This window comes from Rattus norvegicus, chromosome 4, assembly GCF_036323735.1.
Source record: "Rattus norvegicus strain BN/NHsdMcwi chromosome 4, GRCr8, whole genome shotgun sequence".
Lineage (NCBI taxonomy): Eukaryota > Metazoa > Chordata > Mammalia > Rodentia > Muridae > Rattus > Rattus norvegicus.
This window is the reverse complement of record NC_086022.1, coordinates 170,545,712-170,564,315: the sequence shown is the minus strand read 5'-3', so window position 1 is coordinate 170,564,315 and position 18,604 is coordinate 170,545,712. Positions and strand designations below refer to the sequence as shown.

General features: G+C 44.1%; 1 protein-coding gene across 6 annotated transcripts in view; it reads left to right on the top strand.

Moving 5' to 3' along the window:
* The window catches only part of Grin2b (glutamate ionotropic receptor NMDA type subunit 2B), a 477,610-nt gene that overhangs the window by 211,105 nt on the left and 247,901 nt on the right, over positions 1-18,604 (top strand).

Below are 18,604 nucleotides of genomic sequence, written 5' to 3'. Positions count from 1 at the left end.
GGACAGAGGCAGAGGCAGAGGCAGAGGCAGAGGCAGAGGCAGAGGCAGAGGCAGAGGCAGAGGCAGAGGCAGAGGCAGAGGCAGTGGCAGAGGCAGAGGCAGAGGCAGAGGCAGAGGCAGAGGCAGAGGCAGAGGCAGAGGCAGAGGCAGAGGCAAGGCAGAGAAGCAGAGAGGCAGAGGCAGGCAGATCTCTGTGAGTTGGACAGTTTGAGCCAGGTGTGAGCTCTAACATACCCAGAGCTATGTACAAAGACCATGTCTCAAAACACCAAAACCCAAACCCAAACAAAACCAGAACCTCCAAAACAAAAACCAACTTAATATAGTCTTTGTTCCCCTTTCTCTCCCTTGGATTTGGATATCAAGGCTCTAGTCCCGAAGGCCTTAATAATGTAGTGAGGTTTCGTGTGCGCAGGGCTACTATGAAAAGCATTCTCATGTAATTGAGATAACCTGGCATAATGCTGGCCTGAGGTTGCCATCTCCATTTATTACACCGAATCAATGGTGTTTCTGTGTAAATTCAGATTTCTTAGTTGCTAGCCTGAAACTAAACACGGGGGATCTGGTATATGTGTACATTAAGGGCTGACCCACCTCATCTGTGAGAAAATGGAATGGAGATATTCATTTCTATTTACTTTTGATTTTTACATAGTGTATATGGAGCATTGAGCATACCCTCTCCCACACCCTTCCATTCTGCTCCTTTCTATATGCCCCATGGTCCATGTTCCCCAGAAAGCTTCATTCCTCCTTCAATGCTATATACACATACTCCAGACATGACTTAGTTAGGGTTTTATTGCCATGAAGGGACACCATGACCAAGGCAACTCTTATAAGGCACTTAATTAGGGCTGGCTTACAGTTTCAGAGGTTTAGTCCATTATCATCATGGTGGGAAACATGGCAGTGTGCAGACAGACTTGGCGCTGGAGGAGCCAAGAGTTCTGCATCTTGATGCAAAGGCAGCCAGGAGGAGACTGTGTTCCACATTGGGTAGGAGCATAGGAGACCTGAAAGCCTGCCTGACAACAAAACACTGAGAAGGCCACACCTCCTCCAAGAAGGCCACACCTCCTCCAAGAAGGCCACACCTCCTCCAAGAAGGCCATACCTCCTCCAAGGCCACACCCCTCCAAGGCCAAACCTCCTCCAAGGCCACACCTCCTAATAGTCCCATTCCTCCAAACCTATCCAAACCGGCACAATTCATTATTTAATCTACACAGAATCTAGGAAGAAATGAGAGAAAACACATGTAATTTGTCTTTCCAAGACTGAATCTTTGTTCTTAAAAATGTGGTCCCTATGAACGTTTGCTTCTGCAGAAAGGTGTGGTATGTTCATATACACACGAGAGTCGCAACCAATACCCCATAGCAAAAGGCAATTTAACAAGAGGAAGTTTTGTTCATTCGTTTACTTGATGCTCATGGCTCGGAAGCCTTCAGAGTGGAGCCCTGAAGCCCAGGGAAACTGTGCATTTATACTCTCTTGGAAGGATAGACGGTTCCTATCAATGAGATTGGACTCAAAGGTGGGATCTGATGTAGAAGATCAAAGGGAGAGCTAAACCCGAAACCTGTTTATCAGGTTCTTCTTGCTGTATCTTGTTTCCTCTTGCTGGGTCCAGGAAGAGACCTCCACGGAATGAGGGTGTGTTTGATTTCCTATCAGACAAGATAGGTCAAGAGGGCTTCTTTATGTCTGGCTCTCATAAACAGAAAGGCAGCCAAAAGTGACTTTGAGGGAAAGGGTTCTAGTCTCTGTTTCCCGTATCCATGGGGACTGGATTAGGAGAAAGAGAGAGATGCTGTCTCCCAGCAACTTTTAGTTTGAAGCGCTGGCCAGAACCGAACACTTTACACTGAAGGGCTGAGTCTCACCATTCTCATTAGTTTGCATTTTATCTCCAGATTCATTGATGACCTGTTGTTACATGTGGCAGAATTAACAGTCTTACATATTAATCAAAACAAGTGTATGAAACACTTCACAGAACGTATGAACCACTTTGATCATTAGCATCTCGTGAACATCAATTTTTCTGCTCTTTTCCTTCATAAAATCTTCTTTCTTGCTGAGATGGCGGTCGTTTGGGTGTGCTTCTCCACATTGTCTGCCCTGTGGCGCAGGCACCGACAATTTAGCACCTTGCCTAAGTGGAGGGGCTTAGGAGAAGCAATGGCTTACTTAAGCCAACCTTTGACCCAAGGATACAATGGAGCAGATGGGCTGCCACCGAGTATCAGTTCTTCCCATTCTATGTAGGAGCATTTACAGCAACAAAGACCGCTTCACCTGCCGTTTCTTCCCTCACTCCTAGATTGCAGAAGCTGCAGAATCTGCGCTCTCGCTGATTACACGTGTGACAAGCAATGAGCGAGGTCCCCGTTCCAGCTGTCGCCTTCCTTTGTGCAGAGCTCCTTGGAAATTTAAGAAAGTTTTCCAGATGATATTCAGTAGATGCTTTTCCTGACCCTGGGTTTCATCCAATAACCCACTTACAGGGCTTGAGAGAAAGGAATCTAAATACTTTTAGATGAGTATGGAAGCGGTAAGGGATGGCTGTAAAGCCCCAGGTAAGAACCGTCAGTCAAAGTTTCCTCGGAGGCAGGCGGTGGGTCCTTCTGCGCATGTTTCCTCCTTCGAAGTCTGCATTTGTTGCTTTTCTTTTGTGAAGAGTCTCAAACTGGGAGGACTGAGCGGTCTTGAATGGACCTTTTCTGGCTCCCTTGTTAGCCCCTGCTGCTCTCCATAGTCGCCCCCGCCTGCTGCGTAGTTTCATCCACAGAGAAAGGCAGTGGACAAGCTGAGCATTAAACAACCGTGTCTCTTTCCTTTATTGCCCTTTGAGTTAGTAAAAGTGATTTCCAAACTTACATGGCTCACCTGGGTTTATATACAGCTCTTTGTATTTCGCGTTCCTCTTCAGCTCTGACACTTGGGATTCATTCATTCATTCATGGTTCTCCAAGTCTGTATCGGCCTCTGGCCCTTGGACATTGGTCCTCTCATGTTCATGTGTACTAGGATCGTTGTGGGCGCCATGTTATGTAATTAAAGCAGTGCAGGCCCGGTGGCTCAGAGGGTAAGGAAGCTTAATGCCAAGTCTGCCACCCAAGGACCGTGGTGTTCTATGTAGCAAGAGAGCAGGCTGATTCTCTAACTTCCGCATGTCGTATTTACTCTAAAACAATGAATAAATGTAAGTTTGAAAGGGCAGCAACCTTCCAGGAGAACAGAAAGCACTTTTGCCTGATGTTCTGTGAGAGATCAATGAGCGAGAGAGAGGGGATTAGCATGTCGAAGGCATTATTGAGATGTGTGTATGTGCACACATGTGGACACATTTCTATGTGTCCGTACACACATCTATGTAGAGGCATGTTCAGGAAAGAACAGAGCACAGTTGGGATTATGAAAATATTGGCTCAGTCATGGATGAGTGGGTTGAGAGGATGGGTTTTTTTCCTAACATTTTAATTCTAATTACCTCCAAATTATTATTTCAGTTTAGCTTTAGACTTACTCTCTCCCTCTCGCCTTGGAACTCTGACTGAGGAACAATGAGTGTGATATGGAGGAGAAAATAAAAAAAATGTACCTGCTGCGTTCAGCTCAGGAATTCTTACTGGAGAAAATAAATGGGCAAAGGCCAAACCTCTCAGGCTCTGCTGGAGAAGCCAGGGAGCAATTATGTTTTCCTAGGGAGCAGAAAATTAGTGTGAGACTGGGGGATGAAAAATATTTTGATTCATGATCGAGTCCTGCTGGTTACTGCGTCACCTTGGGCAAGTCACTTAATTCAGCTTAAGTGACTCTAACAAATTTGGGTAATTCATATGATGACATGGTGTGCATATATAGGCATATATATATATATATATATATATATATATATATATACATACATACATATATATGTGCATATGTGCGTGTGTGTCTGTGTGTATGTGTAGACTATGTCACAGGATTTTGTGCGTAACAATACAGACAGAATCTACTTGTCCTCAATAAGTATTATGGCTGTTGTTAGTGTGCCCTTCTCATTATAGAAGGAGGGTCAAGATTGTGATGGCACCTCAGAGTGGGTGGCTTCCAGTGGGATTTTTTTTTTTTAAAAGGAGGTCTCAAGAGAACAAGACAAGTTGAACCAGTACATAAAGCAGGGAGGAGGGGCATGTTTGGCGAGCAATGATGGATCCTAGAATTCTGGGATGTAAGTGGTGTGAGAGCTGAGGCAAAACCACGGGCAATGCTTGGTTGCATGAAGAGTGTATTGTTCTTTCCTACATACATGGTGTAAAGGAGTTAAACTCTTCTCAGAGGTGAGTGATGCGAAACCTTGTGCAGCCTGTAGGTAGAACCCTAACGTGAGAATATATATTTGAAATGGAACCGAGCACAGTTGGGAATATGGGACATTTGACTTAGGTCGCATACCAAATGGCTTAAAAGGACGGACTTTTTTTTCTGACATGCTCGTTGTGATTATGCCCCGAGTTATTTAAATGTGGCTTCGGGTAGGGTTAAAACTGAGATGGACACCAGGGAGCTAGCTTGAGGCTAATTTAAATGAAAGTCTGAGAACCAAATGAAGACATTAATAAACACTGGCAGACAGAGGCTCATGAGGGTGCGAGATCCTACCGAATAAGAGCCCTTTACCTTTTCCTATTAAGCTAAATCAGGAAAAGCTAAAACAGATCACAAACGTGAGTGGGCAAGGTCAGGAATAAGATCACCAAACGTGCTCTTGGCAGCTCTGTTCATTTGCTGTTGTTTGTAATACGCAGCAAGATACAAAGTCTGAATGCAGCAACCACATCTTGCTCCCAGGAGGTTAGCAATCAAGTAGATGGTTCCTCTGCTTCCCCCTGCCTTCCCTCTGTGGTCTGTGGTCCACTGTGTGCTGGCAAGTCTTTCTCCTAATCGCAGTTGAGTTCTCTCCTGTTCAAGTGCTCCCCGAGGCCTAACCTTGGAGCTAGTACAGCAGTAGTCCATCCACATCACCTCGGCAGAAATCAGTCATGAGGGTAACTCATTCGAAAGGCAGAGGAAATGGACCTATTTCTTAGTGGGAAAAACTGCATACTCACACTCGCAGAAGCATGGCTACAGCAGATCACCGACGGGAGCCAGCGATAATTAGTCTGTCACAGGGTCACAGATCAAATTGAGCTCGTGCATCCACGCAGCAAACGTTTGCTGAAAGCGTTGTGTATTTTTGTCCCCATTCCAAGCTTTTCTTGCCTTCGAAAGTCTTCCGCCATGGAGACAAACACTCAGGTAGCTGGCCATGGCACCAAGGGATACGTCCTATGTATTAAGAATCTGCCCACTTCTACCTTCTCCTGATCTAAGAGGCTGATTCAGCACTAGTACAGACCAAGACTGGCCAATAATCATGTTCTAGAATTTCACTATTTGGAATAAGCTTGCTGAGTGGAAATGATGGCATGTTTTTCATTATGATGAAATACATTTTAACTCCATGGAGGAGCCTGGAGACCTTAATCAACTTCTCTGGGTTTCCAAAGACTCCAGTCAATTCCCTTTGTCTGAGTAACACAGATTGCTGTGCCTAGGTCAAGGTGTCCTTGTTGCTATGGGGTTTAGCTTTTGAAATGTTTCTCTGTAAACACCTACCTAACTTGCCTGTTGCTTGGAACAAAGGGTAGCCTGCACCTCACTGCCTCTCTGTGGCTCTCCGAAGGTCTGTTCCTATTAGCAACACCCTTGTCCTATATTTTGGAGATCGGCAGATGTCATAATGCAATACAGAAGGGATCCCTGTTATGTGTAGAACAAGAAGTCTCTCTCTGTATTTCTCTCTGTCTCTCTCTGTCTCTGTCTCTCTCTTTTTCTGTCTCTCTCTCTCCTCGGTGATGAATACTACTGTCTTTTCAATGTCTTTCCCCATGATGTTTGAGATGAGATGTCTCTCTCTCTCTCTCTCTCTCTCTCTCTCTCTCTCTCTCTCTGTGTGTGTGTGTGTGTGTGTGAGAGAGAGAGAGAGAGAGAGAGAGAGAGAGAGAGAGAGAGAGAGAACCACCTGGAGGGTACATAAAACCATCGAGTAAAATCATTTTCCTTGTGTTTGTATGTAATAAAATTGCTCAATCTTTGTATTATTTGAATTTGATAGTGACCATATGAATAATAGAAATTAAATTTTCTTTCCTTTGCTCTATGAGGAAGCGTTTCTCTTGGAGGTAAAGGTATCCTGAATTGGGGCAGAGGAAGTGGTTCAGCAGTTAACAGCACTGACTGCTCTTGGAGAGGATCAGTTCCCACATGGACACTCACAAGAGTCTGTAGCTGAGATTCCAACAGATAGGGCGCCCTCTTCTGGCCTTCTCAGGTACCAGGTATGCATGTGGTGCACATACATACATGCAGGCAAAGACTTCATGTATAACATAAATTAACAAATCTTTAACAGAGTAGTCTGAACTCAGAGCCTTTGCTTCAGATGCCACTTGCTGTGGAACGAGTGTTAGGTGTATCTGTTCCTCGTCTTCACAGACAAGAAGAAAGATGACTCCCACCTGCCTTCATCATTCTTGGCTTTCTCCCTAGTGGAAGCAGTCATGACCTTCAGTGAGAAGGTTAAGTGAGTGTAGGAGGGCAGGTAAAACTATATAAACTACGTAGATTTGTGAGGACAGAGCCTCCTGGTATCGGGTTCATATCATGAAAGACAGACAAAAAAGAAATGTAAAATAGGACTATGAATGTTAAATAATTATTTTCTGAGACATTTTCAAGAAACTAGTCTTATGTGGATCTTAGAACCAGAAGGGCTGAGATGTGTGTGCTCTAGAATCTTTTCTGTGTTTGGAAATAGTTTCAACTCAAAGACAGAAGGGAGATCTTTTAACCCAGCAAATTCAGTCCTCGTGTTAAACAAACACATAAAACCCATCTTAACCTAAACGGTAAAGAACATCTGGATATCAAAGGGAAAGGTTGGCTCACAAGCTGATTGGAAATACTGACAGTCACAGAAGCTTGTTCTATGAATATCACCCGGACAGCTGAGTCTTTCCTGTGCCCTCCAGAACCCATTTACGCTGGTAAACTGAAATTCAGCTTTGTCTGCATCCTGCTCCTTTTCCTAGCCAGGGCTACTGGCTGACCTATGCTTTCTAAAATCCTGAGCCTGATCTACATTTACCCTTATCACAGTCCCGCCTGTAACTGCTGACATCATCGATCCGCAGACAACGGAGAGCTGAGGTTTGCCTGTGGCAGTAACACACATGCTGTGTGCATCCACCCCGTGTTTACATGGTAGTGTCAGGCAGAATGGCCTCCATTTGTTCATGCTTCTCTACACAGATACCACAGTAACAGGATCTTACAAGGAACATTGAAGAACACTTGGTTCAGCATCTCGCTCTGCGTAGGAATCCCTGACAGGTATCCAGTAGTTTTTCCTTAGAATGTTCCTCAGAGAAGGAAAGTCACTTGGGTGATGAAGAGAATTTGCTCTATTCAGAATGAGAACATTTTTCTTTATTTTGAGAAAACTGCTGTGCTGTCATTGACATTTGGGGGGAGGGTCACAGTTTTGCTTTCTGGAGTTATTTTAAGACCTCTTTTCATGTGACCACCACAGAGTACATTAGATCCCACGGGCAGCGCCAGGTTTTCTCTTCTATAACCTAAGCTGCCTAACTAAATTTCTGTGGATTTTTCTCAAGGTAAATTCTAGCTGTTTCAGGCTAGGCACTTGATCAAGGCACCAATAATCAGTTTATCAGTGTGTCCTGCTTACAGGCTACAGTGATGGACTCCTTTATGGTGATTCCCCGTTTATGGGAGGGTGTACCTACTGAAGTAGTTGGGAACCATATTTGCTGTTTGGACAGCTGGGTTTCTTAAGTTTATGATGATCTGTTGATATAGTTGGTTTCAGAGCTAACCCAATTCCTTGTCATTTGATTAGCGATTCTAATCTCCCTAGACTGCTTGAGTAATTTTCAAGTTTGGGTCTCCCATCAGTCACCTCTGTTCGTCTAGAAATGTATGCATTTTATAGATTAACCCAATGTTCTCCAGATCACTGATCGAACTCTCAGTAGAACAGGACTTAGTAATCATCTTTCCCTCCATCATTTCTATACTTTTGTCAGGGTTTCACCTGGGTCTTATTGAACTTGTTGAACTACTTGGCCATATACGTGATGCTAAAAATCTCCCTTCACAGCAAAAGTTCATTTAGACTATAGATCGACATACTGCACAAGCCTCTCTCATAGATTTTCTTTCCTTTCCTTGCAAGATCATAAACCATGACTCTTGCCTATGCAAACTTCTCATGTTTCCCCTGAAGCTCTTTCAAACCCTTATATGAGACATTGAAAGAAGCCATTTCCCCGTACAAATAATTATCATATAATCTACTTCTGCAAAAATCTTTGCTCTTAAGTGAATTTTGACTCCCAGTGTTTGACTTCCTTCTCTGTATGCTCTCTTTCCCTGTTCTGCCAGTGAACTTGACCCTTCCTAGAACTAGGATCCTAATTCAGTTTCACCCTCTTCTGCAGTCTACATTCAGCTGATTGCACATGAGCAACTCTGCAGTCACCAATGTTCCCAGTCCTCCTGGCACCTACAAAGTTGTTTTTGAAAGACATTTTGGGAACCAGAACACCTGCTGTTCTTTGTGGTTGAAAGGAAGCCATAGTTGGGAATGGATGCAACACCTGCCTCAGGCCACATAAATAATATCCTACAATATCTGGGAGGGTAAATCACAGTGAGTGCTTTTTTCCTACGGAGTCATCATGAAATATTTTCTAGGATTCAGGCATAGAGATGGAAATTGCTCACATAAATGAGAAGACTGGTTTAAAAGATGGCTCTACAATAAATAAGGAGCCAGCTAGATAAAGTCTGCACTCCTGGGTATCCTTGTGCCTGGGCTGTACTTAGTTCATTCACGTCTGTGTGACCTTCATTCCGCAGCCTCTGGGACAGCATCCTTTAACTACTCAAGACAGAGCATCATTCTAGGGTGTGAGTTTTCCAGATAAGAGAAAGAAGGTAGCTGGAAAAGAATTTCCTAAAGGGAAAATCGCTTTGCTGGGGTGAGCCCAGTTCTTTTGGATATTTTGAATAAAGAGCCGAAAAGGGGAACTGCAGTATTGGGCAAAGAAAGAACATAGCAAGGATGGTGCCAACAGTGGCATTTACGTCAGTCTTTCTCTGCTTCGGAAGTCCAGCCTCACGGGTGATTCGTCAGGTGATCGTCTGATGTGCATTGCAGTTCTTCACCCTCTGAAAGATGGGGACACAGGCAGAGGAGTTCCTATTTAACACCAAGCCAGGAAGCGGCTGAGCTATCAGTGGCTGGGAGAGCAGTATGGTCCTAGCTCCAGCCACTGCAATCAGTCACATGTAGGGAGTTCACCCTTGAAATGTGTCTACCGTGAATTGAGATGTATTACATGTGCAAAGCATATGCAAATAATTTAATTCAAGGAGCATGAGTTAGCTCGTTATTAATTTATACAGTGATTTTGCATTGAAATACTTTTTAAACATTTAGTTAATGTTTATCTACAGATCATTGACTTATTCATTTTTGTTCGTTTGCAATGTACCCATGAGACAACTTTATTACATATTCGGCCCATATTATACTTTTGTTCTTGAGCGGCAAGACTGCTGTTTAACAAAAACTTAAGGCAAAAGGAAACATTGAGTTTTAGTAAAATCTGTAAAACTACAAGTGAATGAAGCAGTATGGTGAGTTGAATTGGAACCTACTGGAAAAGAAGCTATTGGAAGGACCTTTGGAAACTGGAAGCTGGAAAGGTCAAAATCATTTTGAGTGATTTAGAATGGGGTTAATTTCCCCATGAGCTTAAAGGAAAATATTTAGTCAAAAGTGAGTGAATTTCTCAGACACCTCAGAACACTGATCCTCTGCCAAATTATAAATCCATTAGTACATGATCAAATTAGGGGCAAGGTTCCTTCAAACAATGACTTCCAGGTGATTCTGTAACAGAAGCACTGGAAGTCGGGAAGCAGTATTTCCAGCCAAATAAAGCAGCATCGTGTGAAATGTTAGAGAAGACACTGACTCGGATGAGGCAATCCACTAATCCAGAATGCTCTAGAGTTCAACTGGCCAGCACCTGTGTACTCCGGCTGACGTCAGTCCATGAAGCTCAGCTCCACATCTACAGAGTCAAGCCAATGTGGACCCAAAATATTTTGAAACATTTGCATCTGAATTTTCACCTCCATCAGCCTCTACACAGAACAGTATTATAACTATTAGCATAGCATTTACGTTATACTCCAAGTTATGCATAAAGCAGAGATGATTTGAAGTCTACTTGCTGGAGGATGCTTGTTTGTCATGTGCTAATCCTCTGCTGTCATTTCGTATGAGGGACTTGAGCATTCTCAGGGTTTGATATCTACTGAGGTGGTTGATCCTAATCCCCCAAGGACACAGAGAGACATCCGTACTTCTGTACCAGTTAGTAACTCGCAATTAGTCCTTCTGATTTTCCCAGAAATCAGGACCCAGCAGGAGCAGGCGCCACCTTTAAATAAGGCTGGCAATTAAAGGCATTGTGCCCGTTATTACATGTTTTAAATATTACCCATGCTTATGGGACACTCGTGCATGCAACTCTGTAGTGCTAGGAAATTTATATCATCCTGAGATCTGACGGGAGAAAGGTATATTTTGTGGAATCCTGTTCAGAGAGAGTAATATGAAGTTTGAAGGAGTTAATTCAGGGGCCAGAAAGATGGCTCAGAGGCTAAAGTGCTTGCCACACAAGCATGAGGATTGGAATTCAGATACCCAACACCCACACAAATACTGGGTAGGCCTGGCAACCCACCTGTAATTCTAGTCTTGGAGTGTAGAGACCGGGATTCCCAGAACAAGATGCCTAGCAAGGCGGGTGGGACCTGGGTTTGACTGAGAGAGCCTGCCTCAGCGAACGAGGTGTCGAAGCTATTGAAGATGACGCCTGTTGTCAACCTTGGGGCTCTACGTTCAGGTTCACATCTGTATGTACACTCACATATACATGTGCTCACACACATACAAAAGCCAGCTTGTACACAGAGACACAGAAACAGACAGACAGACTGACTGACAGGGAAATGGGAACAGGATAAAAATAATACAGGAAAAAAAAATCCACTTGGAGTAGAAACTGAGAGTTCAAAGGACTTCAAAGCAGTAAATGTTCTGCCTGAAATGAGGAAGAAGTACATGAACAAGATAAAAACATGAACAAGATAAAAATAAAACGTATCTGCTGATGCGAAACACAACTCTCACTTCAAAGGGATGAGGGACAATTTATTCCGAAGCCACGTATGAGTGACCAGGGGCCAGGAATACAGATTTAGGTTATGCTAAATTACGGGTTCCAATGTGGAAGCAGTTTCACGATGTTTTTATAGTAACAGAGCAAGGGTAGTAATAAATCAAGACGCTTCTGGAATACATGGGCACTTTGTTTTTAAAGGCAGGTGGGTTAGGCAAAGCAGGGGAGTCCCAGCTATGGTCTGATGACACTGTAAGCATTTGGTTCGGCTGGAAACTAAATCTGAATTTGTATATTCCAAACAATTTAAATAATTAGGTCAGGTAGAGAAGGGGGGCAGTCAATGGCTATTAAGGAGGCTAAAAATGCCCCCTCGATAATTTGGCTCTGGTCTTGCAACATCCCAATCTCTCTCCAATCACCGAAATTCTAACCCAACAATCAGACTTGCAGAAAGGTCAGTGGAAGCTGCGGCTTCTTCCCAGAAACTTCTGTTCACATATCTAGTGTTCAAAAATAAGAGGACCCCGGAGGAAGAATGTGACAGAAAAAGAGTATCGTGTCCACAGTGCTCGGGAAGGTCACTTGGTCTGCAACGTTGGGCCTCCCTGATGTGTTCAGGAAGTCTGTGAAGCTCCTACATTCATACAATGGATGCAGTCACTGGGATTTTCCTCTGTGTGGGAACAAACCAAGGCTCGGCCTTAGATTTTAATTGTTCTGGGCTGAACTGTAACAATCAGGGGCGAGAGCTCATAGGGATAACCAAAAGGAAGACACGGGAGCGGTGGAGACGATAATCCAGGGGGACATTTTGGTTGTGCTGGCCTCAAAGCTGCTGTTTGGATCCAAGTCAGGGAAGCATCCCTAGATCAGGGGGACCACCTGACATGTGGGTTTCAAAGAAGCACAGAGCACCCCAAATATCTGATGCACATTTGGGGCATCTGTGTTCTCCAGGGAAGGGGGACAAGGAAAGAAGCCATGACTCCTAAGACTCTGGAGGAGTCTCCAGACGTCAGAGTTGGTGTGCCCCCACACCCCACACGTACACTCTGTAGCTCAGGCTGGCTGGCACTATCTCTGTGGGCTAGGACCTTGAATCTTCCACAGTCCTCTTACCTCGGCCTCCTGGTGGCTGAGGTTTCAGGCAGGAGCCCCTGTGCTGGCCTCTTTTCTGGCTTTGAGCCTTTCTGCCCAGCCACTGCTGACTCCACAGCTACTTCTGCAGCCTGTCTCCTCCTGAGTTCCTATTACACAATGGGTTCTGTGTCCACCAGTGCAGTAGGACATGCAGCTTGGACCTTTTCCTTTTCATAACTGGGTTTTTTTAGAATATATATTTTTTGGCAACTTCATACATGTCTACAATGGACTTGATCATACCCATCCCAAGTCTCTTGATCTCTCTGGGACACCCCTCCCTTCTACTTCTATGTCCTCTTCTCCCTCACTCCTTAAGTCCAGTTAGTGAGGTCGGAAAGAGTGCTGGCTGATCTTGGATGGGTCTTGGATAGGGACCCATAGTCGCTGTGAGTTCGTGACTGCAGTAGACACATGTGTCCAGATGACATCAATTCATAACACCGAACCCTCTGGCTCCTACATTCTCTCTGCTCTGTCTTTGACAGGGTGACCTGAGCTTTCGGGAGGGAGTTGATGTACAAGTGCCCTTCAAGGTTGAGTGCTCACACTCAAGCTGTACATTTGACCAGTTGTGAGTCTCTGGTTAACTGCTGCTAGTAACGTGGAGAAGTTACTCTGGCCCAAGCAGCGGCTTTCTTTAAATCTTCCTCCTGCCTTCTTTCCTTTACCCATCTTGACTTGGGTTCACTGTGGATCCCTGGCATAACTGATGTAGGCTGAAGTTGGCCTGGATAAGGAGAATCAATAGAGGGAGTAAATTAGGTTTAAGTGGTCCAGATGCAGACCAGAGTTTACCATGTCCTCTGAAAGAAGAGTTCTCCAGGAAGCCTGCAGGAAGAAGGCTGTGAGTCACTTCTGTGCTCGGCCCCCACTGCTGACTCTGCTTTCTCTGAGCTGTCCTTCCACTTTCAGAACTGAAAGGGGGCATTCCGAAGGTGCCTTGGCCCAAGGCATCCATACTCAGAAGCTATTCTTGCTTGGGGTCAGGACAGAGACAGGGCCACCAGGTTAATGGAAGAGGACTCCAGATCATCTTGGCTTTGGTGCCATGTACCCCCAGGACTTCCATTAGCATGCTCTTGTTCCCCTGTGCTATTATTACCCCTCTGCCAGCCACAACATCTTTCATTCTACAGCACAGCACTGTGGCCAGGGCCACAGAAGGGTAATCGGTTATGATTAATTGAATATGTTGATTTTAAGACTTGGGGACTCCTGTTTTTGTGTCCCCTCTTTCTTTGATTGACATTGACAGTCTTTTTAAAGCCCAGCCTCTCTTCCCTACCCCCTTCATTTTGTTCTCTCTGAGCAGTATATAGTCTTCGTGTGTTTTTGTCTGCTCAAAACTTTTACTATCTAGTTTATGCCTTCCCTTCCCCCAGAATACATAAGAAGTGACCCAACATTGTACACTGGAGTATGAGGGAGGTAGTACTAATTTGTGCCTTCGCTCAGCCATTTTGGAGAAAGCCACATTTCTTTCCTTGTCAAACCTAATCTCTACCACAGAGTTCCTGTTGTAAAATAGGAATACTATTCTGTGAACGAACATAAATGTGACCAATAACACAGAAATGGTCGACTTCACTTCAAACAAATATGTTGAAAGTGGAACAATAGCTCCTGTTTTAACCCACCAATCTAGCAAAAGAATTAACATGCACACGTGTACGATGCATGTGTCCTTTTGAGAAAGGATGTCTTGCAGACCAGGCTAGCCTCAGACTCACTATGAAGCCAAGCATGGCATTGAACTCCTGGTCTTCCTGCCTCTAGTTTTTAAGTTCTGGGGTCACAGGCATGTGTAAAGAATGAGAGTACTTTTATATACTGCTCATGTAAGTCTGAAACAGCATAACAGTTCTGGAAAATAATTTGTAAAAACCCATTGCTGACTTTTGAAAAATTAGTATATTTGCCCGAGTCTTCCGCAGGCAGTCTTCATACGCTATCTGTCTTATGAGGCACCACAGAGACAGAGATACAGAAACCAACCCATGCCTGTGGTACCACCCACTGAGCACTACTGCACGAGTCACTCTGTAGCCAGTGCCACACAGGCTTCCTTTGCTTACCCTGTTGGGTGGGCACTTTCCTAACCCAGTTTATAGGTTAAGAAGTCACAGCGAGACAGGACAATTGCTTTGTAGATTGTGGGATCTGGTTCCAGACGAGATAGAGGCACCGGCTGCTCTTGGGCTCCATTCTGCAATGCCAATGACGAATAGCACTTAGTTATTAAATGGCCTTTTCCTTAGTCATTGCTCCCTTATTGTACTATGCCAGCGTAAGTGGGAAGCCTCAGTCTTGACTTTTAGCCTCTAATCTAGTGTTGAGAGTGTTAGAACAACCCTCTAGCTGCCTTGTCTCCTGCCTAGAAATCAGGCCATGCCCCACCATGGCTTTCTCTAGGACAGAAGCTTTCTGTGCTGTGGGCTTACAGACCCTTTGCTTTGCATCGGCAATGTCAGTTTATGGTCCTCCGTAGTGCCTGCCTCAGTGCCCCTTGACATATAGGATAGACCTTGACACACAGGATTGTGTGGTACAAAGTTTGTGCCCCATCATGAAAACCTGAATTAGACTCTTCTTTTTATCCACATTTGAAGGGAAACCTCTCTGACCCTTCAAGGCTTGACCATGCTGCCTAGATGCTCTCTCTAGATATGCTCTCTCTAACTCTATCGCTCTCCCACTTCCAAGCCTGGTCCTGCCTGCCCACCTTGGTGATAAGACTCTCTCTTTACTAATTGAACTCACTGTACAGGGGAACCTTATGTCACCTCCTTTCCTGAATATGTCCTTTCTCTTTTCTGTTAAGTTGTAGCAGGGAGTCTATTGGACATCTGGAAAATATTTGCCAAGGGGGTGTCCTGATTACATATACCTATGAAGTACACACACACACACACACACACACACACACACACACACACACACACTCATATGCACAGGGGTTTCGTGTATGGAGGTTTGAGGACAATTTTACAGGATAATTTTCAGGATTCCATTCTCTCCTTCCACTCTGTGGGTCAGCTTTTTGGGGGAAGGGGAATGACATTGAACTCAGGTAATCAGGCTTGGTGACAAGTACCTTTACCCAAGGAGCCATCAATCATCCCCTCATTTATGTTGAAATCCCTGTGAGCATCTTGTAATCATCTCTGCTACTGCATCTGAATCATGACTTCCTTCCCCTCCTCAAAAAGTGACAGTTCTCATGATCCCTGGTCGTGTGTGGTCCTTCCCTTCCGAAGCCCTGCAACATCTGGTGACAGTTGTCTTCTACTTTGCGCTTCTGTCATTTGTATATTACAGCTGTCAGAGCTGTGAACTCCGATCCAAGGTCATTCCTGACAAGGCATGGCGGCGCATGTCTGTAATCCCAGAGTTGGAAAGTAGAAGCAAGACGATCACATCACCAGCCTGAGGCTACACAGTAAGACCCAGTCTCAAAAAAGAAATGAAATAAAAATCTGTTTTCTCCTTGAATGTTGTACCCTCATTGTGCCTCAGACAGGTCTTGGGTAAAGTCTGTGCTCAAAAGTGATTGAAATGTAAATACGAGGGCTATATGTAATACATGGCCCCCACTCCAGCCCCTACCGAGAGCAGGCATAGCAAAGCACCGCTTCTAGAATGATATCATGTTTTAAACAGGGTATTTGTGTGAAGTGTGGATGGGGATAAAGGCTTCGAGGCAGGGACCAGGAGGAGGGGTGGACTGTGATCAGGAAGTAAAGTGAATAAATAAATTAATTGATAAAAAACAAAAAACAAAAGCAAAAGAGACATGGACAATAAAAAACAGTATTTGTTCTTTCTCTGTTCATCTGATTTTGCAAGATTAGGAAACAGCAGTATTGAGCCTTTCCTGCTGATTCCTGCATTGCAATTATTGGGAAATCTGTAAATCAGATTAAACGCATTTTCTGTACTTACCATTTTACTATTTTCATTCCTTTGACTCTGAATTTTCTTTTCTGGAATGAGCTTTCTCTGATAGAGTCGCTGTCTCTGCCTGTCTCTGTGTCTCTGTCTGTCTCTGTCTGTCTCTCCTCCCTTCTTCCTTCCTTCCCTCCCTCCCTCTCTCCTTCCTTCTCTCCTTCCTTCCTTCCCTTCCTCCCTCTCTCCCTCCTACAAGTGCCAGGCAAATGCTCTTGTCCTGAGTCACATCTGTCCCCACCACATGTGTTTCTGAGCAGTGGACAGATCAACCACATTAACCACATAGAAATGTATCTTGTACTGTATCACTTTTCTACCTTTTCGCCATTTGAGATAAAAATAAAATCTGCTGGCAAATTGATGTAAATCAGAGCAAAAGTGGTTCCAACTTCATTTTCTGTGCCACTGACTTTTGTTCTCACTCGGACCAGTCATTGGCTTGGGGAGAAAAAGTAGTCACATGTTTATTTTCCAATTTATTACTAAACCTGCTTCTGCCTATGGTAGCAGGAAACACAGTTCAACCCTGAAGTCTCTCCATTATCTCACCAGATTGCTTGAGAACACCAGGAGTTCCCCTAGGTCAGTCTGACTCTAGACCTTAGCTGAGGAGGAATTGGTACGGCACAAGCAGAAGGAATGGGGTGGAGGAGTTGTTTATCCACCAGAGAGTCCTGTGGTAGAAGATCGGCTCCCACTAGACACTGTTGGGACATGTTGAGAACTGCTGGTCATAGACTCTAAGTGGTTATGCCACTGGGGTGTGACCTCAAGAGGAAGTGATGTGATTGTTTGGGAAGTGAGTTCTTTCATGGGGCTGTTGTGAAAGAACATGGACAGTGCCTTCCCATGTCATTTCCCACCTGTCAGACCTTCTGCTATTGTTTTGACATCTATCCTGCCGTCTTCACCAGAGCCATTACCATGCTTTTGGATGTAACACTTCCAAACCTGGGAACTAAATAACATCCTTGTAAAAGATCAAGCCTGCCTCAGGAATTTTGTCATAGTATCAGAAAATGAACTTACATGTTCTCCTCAATTTATTTTTCTGAGATCTCTTTGGTTTGCATTGCTTCATTTAACTAAATAATTGAAAAATTTAATTAAATTAATCTAATTAACTTAATCAATTCATTTGCTCAGTGTTCCCAAGTCAAGGCCACTGTTCCAGGGTGATCATATCTGAAAGGACATCCAGATTGTGACTTGTGCAGTACTATAACTGGTCCTCTTCTGTGGACCTGTTAAACCTTATGCCGAGCTTGTTCAGTGCAAAGCCCTGTGTCTGAGACAGTGTCAGCCACTGTGTTTCTATCTGACTAGCAGTTCCAATCTGAAGGTTATTATTCTATGGAATGGTTTCAATGGTTTTGTTCTGTGTATTTTCCAGTGCTGAGAATCAAAGCCATGAATGCCAGGAAATGTCCTACCGTGGAGCTATTCTCCTGCTTCTCTGTGTAATTAATGGAGTTGGTGTATGACTCTGTCTAATTCCAACAGTATACTCTGCTTTTAACAACTTTTCCCCACCTTTGCTCCTGATGTCAATGTCAGCCAGAGCAGGATCCTTGCATGATGGCCAAGGATGTTTTATTTCTCCTCCAGTGAGAGGCATTTGTCTTAGAGCATCTCTAGGAGGATATGGGTTCCTTCTAGGCCCAGTATCTATGTATATTATCATAAGGAAGGGCCAACAAGTTTTCTTATATTTTTGGTTGTGAGCCTAGCCTTTAACGGCTGAGCCATCTCTCCAGCCCAACAAGTTTTCTTACCAGACAACATTAAGTCATTTGTATGGAATGCCTGTGTGTTCTGTATGTATAGGTGTTTCTGTCACCCGAATTCTATGTCATAAGTATGTACCACACACTGCAAGGATGCAGTGCACAATAATACACAAACCATTACCAACAATGTAAATGTTTATCTTGAGAAAGAACAAGCAATGTGTAGGTCTTTAGAGAAAAATAATAATTTTTTGATGGAGTTATGTTTCTATGCAAGGAACTTGACTGCAATCACTGGCTGAAAACATGAACACACTGGTACTGTTATAGTTTTAACCATATCTGCCATCCTGACTACCCTGCTGGGCAGTTCTTAGTACACTAACGTTTGAAGGTGAGATTCTCCCATGGCCAGAATCAATGAATTTACTGGTTCCACTTAGAGGCTGAACCTTA